Source organism: Phacochoerus africanus, chromosome X, assembly GCF_016906955.1.
Source record: "Phacochoerus africanus isolate WHEZ1 chromosome X, ROS_Pafr_v1, whole genome shotgun sequence".
In the NCBI taxonomy this organism is placed as follows: domain Eukaryota; kingdom Metazoa; phylum Chordata; class Mammalia; order Artiodactyla; family Suidae; genus Phacochoerus; species Phacochoerus africanus.
In genome coordinates this window covers 104,202,330-104,214,540 of record NC_062560.1, presented here as the reverse complement: position 1 = coordinate 104,214,540, position 12,211 = coordinate 104,202,330, and positions in this window count along the sequence as shown.

Genomic DNA, 12,211 nt, shown 5'->3' with positions numbered 1-12,211 from the left:
GTGACAGTGACAATAAATATTACCAATTGAACTGATTATATTTATACCATCTGAATAGAAAAAGTTATTCTCAAACTCAACTGAATACGATAAGCTAATGGTAATGCAAACTATATTTATAGCATTTGTAGTTGCTAAACTGTATTTAACAATTCACATGTGGTCAATTTACTTCTCTGAAATGTCACAATTTTTTCAATTAGCTATTAAACTTATATATACAAAAGAAATGAATCTGCTTTTGAACCCACAACTTTGTAAGAAAGTGTTCTGAAAATAATTCTCTTCATCTCAATAACAATAACCCACTGCAATATCACCCCAAACTGCAAAGCTAGAGAAAATAATGTAATGGGCAGAGGGCTGAGATTTCTGTTTGTGGCAAAAATAAATGCTTTAGCACTACAATAGCAATTGGAACATTTCTTAAAGGCCAGTAAATATGAACTGGCTATTACTATCTACACTGTGTCAACCAGCAAAATAACATTATTTCCAGGAGAAATAGGCTGGCAGAATTGAATAGGCATCTTGCAGGCTACTGCACCTCTATTGTATTATAAGAACTGATATCAAGTTGTCTTCCAAATATTCTCATCTGAACAGTTACAAAGAAACCTAAAAATCTCTTCCACACTCAAGAGGAAAAATATTTAAATTATCTCAGCAAGACTTTGCATATACTCTGTGATACCTCACCCCTACTTGCTTTGAACATTAAACATGATCTTTTAAAAAGCTAAATGAAGAATTATTATTTAAGTGTAAATTAAGTTGGCTAAAAAGGCAGACCAGAGTTGACCAATTTGTTCCCCAAATCATATAATTACAAATTGTTATATGGAATGCTTTGAACCTAAGATCAAGAAGAATGATTGTATATTTAGCCTTTCCATTGAGTATTTTGGCATTATAAAGACATAGCCTCAATGTAAGGGTTTTGTTTGTTTTCTAACACAAGTCTAGTTATGGTACGTAATCAACAAATTATAGCTACTGTTAATAATACAGTGAGGTTTAAGAGGTTTATAGAAACTATACTTATAAACTCCAAATCCTTGTTTATCCTGGTCTTCAGTCCAGATCTTAGAAGGCTCCATTCAGTAATTCAAAAGAAACTTTTTTTAATGCCTCAACTGTGCTAGAAAATGAACTGGGCACTGGGGATGAAATAATGACTTAATTTGTCCACTCAAGGAAATCAGTCTATTATAATCTCCTTTTCACTTTACTAAGAACAATACTAGGGTCAAACATATTATCCTATGGGATAGTATGTGGGGTCATGAGAAATAAGGGGAGGTTTTCTAGAGGAGGCAATAGGAATACAATGAGGGGTTTTAAGTAGAAGAAAATGATCATGTTTTTGTTTTAGGAGGATCACTCCATTAGCACTATGGGGAATTAATTCGTGAGGGTTATATTACAGGCAGAAATGGGTACTTCAAACTTTCAGAAAAGAGTTGGCATTATCCTGGTCTAAAGAAGTGGTTCTGGGAACATACATAAAGGGATAAAGATGAAAAAATATCCGGGAGGCAAAATTAAAGGATTTTAATTAATTGGATAAACATAATTTGGGAGTGGTTTCTTAGTTTTTGACAGGTAGACTTCAGAAATCTTACCCTGAGCTAGTCCTATATCACATCTGATCTGAGATTATTGCTTTGAGAGGGCACATTTTGGAATCATGGTAAATGTCAATGTTAATAAATGAAAAGCAACTATCTTTCTTTATTGGTTGATTAAGAATATTCATTCATAAATAGATTCAAGGTAAGTTGAGGTCATTTTCCTTTTGGATATTCTGCAACATAACCTCTTCCTTTTGAGTATATTATATTGGCCTCTGCTTATTTGGACTGATTTTTATTTGTCTGGAATTTATTTTAACTTCTAAGAGGATTAATTTTTTCAATATTTTGAAATTTAATGACCAAGCATCCCCCCTTTTTGTCTCCATATATAATTTAGAAATTTGGGATCAGAAGGATGGATGTGTTAATAATTTGATATAAAAGGATATTTTCACCATCTTGCCTGTTAGCACTCACTTGATTTCCTGTTTTATTCCTGGAATAATTACAGCTCTAAAGGAAGCATAATGGAGGGAAGCATGAAGAAGTATACATTGCAGAGGAGATAAAATATATTTAATAATATTAGATGCTTCCCTCGAAAGATACAATTAGTTCTACTGACGCAGCCTCACGTAAATTTTTCAAAAAATAGAATATTTTATAGTATTAACTGTTTACAGTGTTAAACCTGAGTCTAGGCTTAATATATGGCAAAATACATATGTATTCCTCACTGCTCAGTGAAAACTTAAGGGGCCTCTTTGTATCACTAAAGGACAAGTCATGATTTAAAGTAGTAGTTTTTGTTATTTAGTGGCATTTCTAATACAGAGAAGATGTTGAGTGTAGGAAAAATTGTGCCAGCAGCACTGAGTGAGACTCAATCCATGGATAGTTATAGCAAAGCAGAGCAACCTAGCTTCAATCTGGGAGAGAAATGGACTTCCTAGATGTGATAGAAAGGTTGTCATAGTTTCTACTGGGATACCACAAAAAAATCTCTGTCCCTTAAAAGGGTCATTCCAATCTGATGTTCTTTGTATCTGAAGTTATAGAACAGTGCAAACTCTAGAAATAAAGCTAGACTCTAGAAATAAACATTTCAACATTTTGTTAGACCTTATAATTGCCCTAAGAAGAGGAGACTACCTCTATTCCAATTTTATAGTTGAAGAAACTAAAATGATAAAAGAGGTTAAATCCAAGATCTTACAGCTAGTAACTATGATCATGAGGTTATTTGACTTCCAAGTCTATTTTCTTAAACACTACCCCACAATGCATAAGATGTGGGGGAGCAATTTGATATTCACATCAGTACTGAGGAGTGATTCTCTCACTTCTTAGCATGATATGAGGAAAAGTGGAGGTGATCTCACTCTAAATTACTGTTTAGTGGTCTCAAATAAGGTATTTATTAATCCACTCAATAAACAACAATTGAATACTACTCTGCCAGTTGCAGGAGAAATTTTGATAAGACAAATTTTTACAGAGCAATATCAGGTAAGATAAGATTTATCATTTTCTACTTTTGATTCTAGTCTTAGTCTTCCTTTCTGATGTATATAAATTAAGTGTTGAAGAGGATCTAAATATGTGGAGAAGAGACTATGGGTATGGTATTCCAGGAACACAACCACAGCAAAAATTTTAAAAGTCTGAAATAGTAAAGTGTATAGAGTGCAGTGGAAGCATTAGTAACAATGGACATTTTGGTTTATATTACATATGATATTTAAAGATGGGATAATTAGGAGAGGGCTCAAAAATCATAGAAGGCACTGAACCCTAGACTAAGGAATGTGCACAGTATCTTGAGTCCAATGTAGAATGATTGAAGAGTTTTAAGAAAAAATGAAATATTGAGTTTGGTATTTAGTTTTGCTTTATGTATCAGTTTGACTGACTATATAATGCTGGAAGTGGATAGGAAAAACAGAAAATTTATTAGGTTATTTCAGGGGTAAAGTGATGTGAACACGGAACAGATGGTAGCAAAAATGGAAAGGTAAAGTTAGATGAAGAATGGAAAAGTTATTAAAGTTCTTTTAATATACTGTCTATCTGGGATAGCCTGTGTATAGAAAAACATGACTGCTTCCATAGTATGGCACACCTAGTTTTGTTCTACTACCTATCAGTTATGTAACTTTGTATAAGTTATCCAAAAATCTCATACTTCTAAAATGGAGATGATTATATATGCTGTATCTTTTAATTGTTAAAAACACCTGCAAAATATTGGGTATATAGGAGATTCTCAATACATGTTATTTTCCTTCTCCCTTCCCTTTATCTTTTCATTCCAAAGATAACAACACAAAAAGTAGAGAATTAGTATTGTGATTTGTTTTTAATAGTAAGTGTGATAGGAGTTTAGAGATGAGAGAGTTCTGAGGGACAGGGTAATCATTCACTGAAGCATCTGACCAAGAAAGTTTTGAACATTCAATACGTGTAGATAGTTTTCCAGGTACTGCCTGGAAAAATACTAGTGAATAAAACATATGGTGCTGGGCCTTGTAGGACATGGAAGATGTGAATTGTTAGGGAAGGAAGACAATATTCTTTTCTGGGGTATAAAAAGTATTGAACTAGGGGAGATATGATCAGGGGGATGGGACTAGAAAGAGAAGCGCCAAGTATTTTATTTAATATTTTGGTAGATACAGTGAAATCAGGTCCTAGCAAAATAGCATATGTAAGGCTAAAAGAAAAGGTAGAATCAACATGGACTGGAAGTATTCCAAGATGGATGAGTGGATTATAATTTGTTCTCCCTGTGGAACCAAGAAAACTAGGGTCACCAGTTAGAGGAAAATATAATGAATTTACCTTTGCATATATACTTTTGATAGATATTTTACTAATTTTTCATCAAGATAATCATATATATGATAATATATATCATATCATATATTATTGTCTTGATACATGAAATGATATCATATGCTAACATGACATATAGGACACATACATATATCATATATATAAGAGAATAGAGAAAAATAAGAAAGGCATCCAAATGATATTTTCATTTTTAACGCTTACTATAAAATATAGAATTAAAAGGAGAGACTAATTTGCAATATTAATATGGATGCAGAAATCATGAATAAAAGCAAATATAGTTCAAAAATCATAGTAAAATAATTATCACCAAAACCAAGTGATTTTCTTTGCATTACAGATATAGAGAAGAAAGAAAGGCAGGCAAACAAGAAGATAAAAGGAAGACTATCTCTTAAAAAAAGATAGTAATAGATATACATTTTGATTATATATAAATGTACATATATACACATATAATCCTAATATTAGACAAATGGTCTTTAAAACATAGGTTATAATGAGGGTCAAAGAAAGGCATTATATAATGATAATGGGATCAATACAAGAAGAAGATATGATACTCCTTAACTTACATGAACAGAACACAGAAACACCTAAATATGTAAAGCAAATACTAATAGATATAAAGGGAGAAATTGATAATACAGTAAGAGTAGAGAACTTTTAACACCCTACTTACATCAATAGAGAGATCATCCAGATAGAAAATCAATAAGGAAACAGTGGTTTTAAATGAAACAATAGACAAATTGGACTTAATAGATATCTACAGAACATTACATCAAAAAAGAACAGAACACACATTCAAGTTCACATGGAACATTCTCTGGAATGGATTACATGCTAAGGCACAAAATGAGTTTCAACAAATATAAGAGAACAGAAATTATATCAAGCATTTTTTCTGATCACAACAGTATAAAACTAGAAATCAAGTACAGAACTGAAAAATAGGAAAATAATAAACATATGGAGAATAAAAAACATGCTACTAAACCAATGGGTCAATGAAGAAATCAAAGAGCTAATCAGAAAATACTTCAAGAAAAGTGAAAATAGATATACAACACTCCAAAATCTATGGGAGGCAGAAAAGCAGTACTAAGAAAGAAGTTTACAGTGATACAGGCCTTTCTCAAAAAAAAAAAAAAAAAAATTTCAAATAACTTTTTTTTTTGCCTTTTTTAGGGCCGCACCCACAGCACATGGAAGTTCCCAGGCTAGGGGGTGAATCAGAGCTGTAGCTGCTGGCCTACACCACAGTCACAGCAATGCAGGATCTGAGCCATGTCTGTGACCTACACTGCAGCTCATGGCAATGCTGGATCCTTAACACACTGAGCAAGGCCAGGGATCAAACCTGAGTCCTCATGGATAATAGCTGGATTCATTTCCACTGTGCCACAATGGGAACTCCTCAAATAAATAACTTAACCTACAATCTGAAGTAAATAGAAGAACAAATAAAGCCCGAAGTCAGCAGAAAGAAGGAAACAGTAAAGGTCAGAGAGAAAATAGATTTTTTTAAATGGGGAAAAAAAAAATCAAAGAAATTAAGATTTTTTTTAAAAGATAAAATTGAAAATCCTTTAGCCAGGTTCACCAATAAGAAAAGAGAAAGGACACAAATTTTTTAAAAATAAGAACTAGGAGTTCCTGTTGTGGCTCAGAACTAGATTAAAAAGTATATATTTTATAGCAGAGTGAATTATAGCCATTCTCTTTTAATAACTTTTAATGGACTTAAAACCTGTGAAAATACTGAATCACAATGCTGTACATAAGAAACTAATAGTGTAAATCAATTATACTTCAATTTTTAAAAATTTAAATAAGTACCTAAAAATAAAGTAAAATAAATGACTATATATATTCCTATATTTGAGATTCCAGTTACTTATTTTTCATGTACATCTGTTTATGATTCATATTGCATGCTCTTGTTTTATAACTTAATTTCTTGTTTTTGTATTTTTCCCTCTTTTATGTCTTATATTTGAGGTCAACAAAGTTTTTTTGTTTTGTTATGTTTTGTAAAGGAACAAATAGTAAATATGTGAGGCTTTGCAGGATATGTGTTCCCCACTGCAAATATTCAACTCTGTAAGTGAAAGCAATAATACATAGTAGGTAAAAATTTTGGCTATGTTTCAATAAAACTTTATTTAAAGACACTGAAATTTTAAATTCATATAATTTTTTAAAATTTATTTTAATTTCTTTTTTGGCTGCCCCATGGCATAGGGAGTTCCCGAGCCAGGGATCATATCTGAGCCACAGTTTTGCCCTAAGGCTGCAGCTATGGCAGTGTTGGATCCTTCACCCACTGTACTGGGTCAGGGATTGAATTTATGTCCCAGGGTTCCAGAGACACTGCCAATCCTATCACGCTACAGCAGGAACTCCTAAATTCATATAATTTTAAAATGTCATCAAATATTATTCCAATTTTGATTTTTTCAAACATTTAAAAATGTATAGATTGCTTATAAATCTACCTCAATAAAACTTTAAAAATAAATAAATAAAAATAAAAATAGGAGTTCCCATCATGGCGCACTGGAAACAAATCTTACTAGGAACCATGAGGTTGCAGGTTTGATCCCTGGCCTAGCTCAGTGGGTTAAGGATCCAGCGTTGCCGTGAGCTGTGGTGTAGGTCACAGACATGGCTCGGATTTGGCATTGCTGTGGCTGCGGTGTGGGCCAGTAGCCATAGCTCCAATTAGACCCCTGGCCTGGGAATCTTCATATGTCGTGGGTGTGGCCCTAAAAAGCAAAAAATAAAATAAATAAAAGTAAAAATGTATATATTGCCTTTAGTCTGCTGGCTGTATAAAAACATATAGTAGTTATAGTTTAACCTATCTTAGATGATATTAAACATATGGTATAATTTGAATTTGCTTAATTATTTGAAATTTTCTGGGTAAATTTATTTCTGAACTTTTAAGTAGTTGTGTTTCTTTCTTAGAGTTATCTATTCTCCTATACTTTGAAATTTTATTTAGAAGGCTCATCTTGGGTGGAAATGTTTTCTCTTTTTCCCTCTCTCAAAGTGGCATCTTATATTAGTGACTTGGGACCCATAAAGTTATAGTGATATATAAGATATAACAATTCCAATAGGTGTCAAATAGTTTTCATATGACTTTTCAGATTCTCTCAGCTTAAGGGTCTTTGACCATTCATTCTAGCCCAAGCTACCAGTGAGTAGCCAACTTCAAATGAGAACTAGCTGAATATTCGTCACCTCTTCATGCATTAGATTCTTCATTTCCTTTGCCAAGGATTCATGACACAGAAACATATATCCGCACATGCTCCACCCAAGTGTCGAAATTAAAACCTCAGGGGTGAAACCTTCACTAATAGGAGATAGGAGCTGACATATAATTCTTTTTACTTCCTCCCCCAAAAGGATTTTCCTAAGAAATTATTACCTAGTCTTCTGCAAGAAGGTTCTGTATGATTGAGGAACTAGTTGAATTTAGTACCAAGTAGTGGCAGGCTTGGTATCTCACCCTGACACCGACATAGCCCTTTTTATTGTGCTTTGCTTTATTGAACTTTGCAGATACCGTGTTTTCTACAATTGAAGGTTTGTGGCTACCCTGTGTCAAGCAGGTCTATTGATATAATTTCTGCAAAGGTATTTGCTTTGTGGAGTTCTCTGTGTCATATCTTGAATTCTCACAGTATTTCAAACTTTCTCGTTATTATTGTATTTGTTATGGTGATCTATAATCAGTGATCTTCTATGTTACTACTATGACTTGCTGAAGGCTCAGATGATGGTTAGCAGTTTTTTAGCAATAAAATATTTTAAAAATGAAGATATGTACATTGTTTTTAAGATATAATGCTATTGCATATTTGACAGACTGCAGTGTACTGTAAACCTAACTTTTATATGCAATGGGAAACCAAAAAATTTGACTGACTCACTTTATTGCAATATTTACTTTATTTGCTGTGGTCTGGAACCCAAACTGCAATCTCTCCAATTATGCCTGTATTGAATTTTACTTTTTGTTTACATTATGGTCTTATTTTTATCTTACTTCTGCTCCTAAGATCGCACTCCTTAGTTAAAAAACAAAGATAACTCTGCCTCACGATATTTTCTGGGGGAATCCAGGGTAAGACAGTCACTAAGTTTGTAGTTGGCTAGCTCAGGCCCTTCTTCCTGTGACTTCTCCTGCTTCCATTCACCAGTCCAATAATTAAACTTTATAAAAGTTACTGCCTAGAACAAGAGTAACAGAATTTTGAGGGGTTCTTTTCATCATAGAAGACCACTCCATGTCCCTGATTTCCACTCAATGAACTTTTCTGTATTCCTACCAGCAATACTTTTGTCTTCCACAGTAATTGATCTCTGAGCCCTTCTACCTGCTTTCAGTCCCAAAGCTCACTAGATCATAATATTAGCCTCAGCTTACAATTATGTATTTCTTTTATATTTTTATAATGATTTTTATTTTTTCCATTATAGCTGATTTACAGTGTTCTGTCAATTTTCTGCTCACATCATCATGCTCCATCACAAGTGACCAGACATAGTTCCCAGTGCTATGCAGCAGGATTCACAGAAAGAGTTAGCTTGTTTTGAACCATTATTTTTGTTTAAGAAATCATCTTTCATTGCCACATTTACAAATGAGAGAGAGTCTAAGACTGACGTGAAAATATCTTACTGAATGAAAATTCCTAAACAGAGACATCTGTGTGAACAAAATATTGACAAAGCTTACAATTTGCTAATGATCAATAAGATAGTCTAATACATTTATCACTTTGAATATTTTTAACTTACAAATTCTCTGAACAAAATAAGCTTCTACAATTTTTTGCCTGAATGTCTATAAAAACCTACCTGCCTCTCCATAAATTTTGGACCATTTCTTCATTAGGGATTTATTTATAAGTTGAAAAGGCTTTGCTAAAGTAAACATCCCCACACTAATAACTTTATCGCCATGAATGGTTGGCCTGAGTAATGACAGTGTAGCTGGCTGAATGATGGCTGCCCAAAGTTGTCCACATCCTAATCCTTAGAATCTATGAATATCTTGCCTTACATGGCAAAAGATTCCTTATAGATTTGATTAAGTATCTTGATATTGAGAGGTTAACCTGGATTATCCCAATGGTCTCAATCTAGTCATAAGGGTCTTTATAAAAGGGAGGTAGGAGGATTAAGGTAGAATACAAGATGTGACAATAGAATCTAGAGATTGGAATGACATAAGGGATATACATAAACCACAGAACACCATATATAAGATGCAAAAGGTGAGGAAAAAGATTCTTCCTTCAGAGAGAGGAGGCTATGAGCTTGAAGAATGATTCAGTCCTACCCATACTTTGGTTTTTACCTGTAATATTCATTTAAGATATGTGACCTCCAGAACTATAAAAGAATAGATGTATGTTGTTTAAAATCATTAAGTTTGTAATAATTTATTAGAGCAGCAATAGGAAACTAATACATATGGCTATACTGATGCCATGTATTTTCTCCATTCAAAGATCTATAAATCTATAAATTTATTGTTCGAAACATAGATATAAGAAACATAAAAGGGCACTTCAGGACATACCAAGGGTTGCACACTTAAAGGCCATATTTAATATGATAAATGTCAATCAACACTAAGCTTTAGAGTTGGATAGACAACAGGAAGTAATGAAGATGATGGAAGAGTGGAAAGCATATGCTTCTTAAAGGCTATTACTCAGTCCCAGTCAAATATTGTTATATACAGATGAAGGCCCAATGTACCAGATCTTATATTTTTCTTGCTGAAAAAAAGCTATTTATGCGAGCCATTATGTCAAATTTCTTGTTTTTAAATACGTATAACTAAATAACAATTAAAACATTGCATAGACTAACACAGTACAGACCAAGAAAAACACATATGTAACCAGCTAGCTGTCTTGTTTGCTTATGCTGTGGTCAGTCTGCAATCTCCATATTAAGCCTTGGAAACTCTGCATCAGGAAGAGATCATGGTATTTAATATGACCTGTTCTGGGGAAACAAACTATTCTATCACCACCTTCAAATCAATTTTTTTCACTAGATTAAAGATGGGGATGATGAATTTCAATGTTTAATTATAAAATAATCTAATCAGTCACATAGTTTTACTATTTTAACAAGTGACTTATAAAATCCACACTCAAAACTTCTTTAAAAAACCTCATCCTTTTGGTTACATAGAGTGTGCCATAGAAAATGATACATTCTGTGTAACCAAGAAGCCACAGACATTTTAGAAAGGCCATGTAGTATTCTGATGCACATAACTCCCCATAGAAAATAATCTTGTGAAACTTAGAACACAAGGAACTGAAGAGTAAGCCTCCTGGAGAGGGAGAGAGGGAAAAAAAGAAGAGCTAATTGGTGATGGCACCACAGCAGGTGTTCTCCCTCAAGGACAATGATGACACTGCTCACACATTCAGAGACAACCTCATGTGCTCCTTGGCAAGCTTACACAGATTCCTTTTTGTAAACAAGTCAAGTGTCTACATCTGTGATAAACAAATCCATGCTTTAAAGAGTACTTCACAGCCTAAAGGGCCCTAGTAACAAAGCCAGAATATAAGTTTGTCAAGTTGGTAACACTCATTTTGTGCCAAGTAGGGTTAAAAGCTCAGGTATGGTCAGATATCAGGAAAGATGAAAATGAATCATAGGCCTTAAAAGATGAATCCTGGCAGCTATTGAGTTTCATAAACAGAAACTAAGAAATACCTTTGGTGGCTGAATATCAATCATTGCATGGTTGCTCTCTGGCAGGGTCGGAAAGTGTAAACTGTCAGCCTAGGGAATCATAGCACGTGCCCTGGCCATCTGCTGACAATGTCTGAAAGCATGGATATGCTCCATAACTTCCCTTTTTGAAAATGAAAATTACTGACAATTATTTCAGTATGTATGACTTAAGCATAGACAGGACTAGTAGTAGTTAAAAGAAGAAGCACAAGTTTTCTCCTCATTTTGGTAGGGCCTCATTTGCTTGCAATTCATATTTTTCTCACAATAACTTAAGGTCACAGAAGTAAATCCTTTTCATTCCTCCAGAAGTACTTGCCTCAGTATTGTTGGAAAGAGGCAAATCTGAAATGTAAATGTTAGAGTCATGGATTTGTTCATCTGTTACTGTTATTTCTGAGTGAGAGACTATGATTGTATTTAAAATGTCCTCAAAATATTACAGAGGTGCTCAACCAAAAGTTGTAGGGTAAGAACATTAATTAGGCAATTGATTCAGTCATTTGGAAAACAATATGTAAACCCTCTACTGGGTGATATAGGAGAAATTAAAAAAAAAAAAAACAGACATCATTTTGAATGTGGACACCTAGAATCTAGGACAAACAACAGCAACAGGTATAATCACCACTTATTACTAATAATGTTGAAGCATTTATTAGGAACATTACATGCATAATCATGTTTCATCATTGAAGTGATCCTACAAGACAGGTATCATCATGTCTCTTAAAAATATTGAATTTGACAGTCACAATGAGTGAGTGTTTACCCAAAGTTATAGTTAGTGGATTGAAGAGTTTGATTCAAATCTGTTTTTCTGACCACTTAGCTCAATGGATAGCTGTCCAGTTGTTTTTTGTTGATGAATAAGTAATAGGACCTCCTACTCCAGCTTCCTATTGACATCACTCTAGAACAATTTTTTTTTAATTTTTTAAAAATTTTTTGCTTTTTAGAGCAGCACCCTCGGCATATGCAAGTTC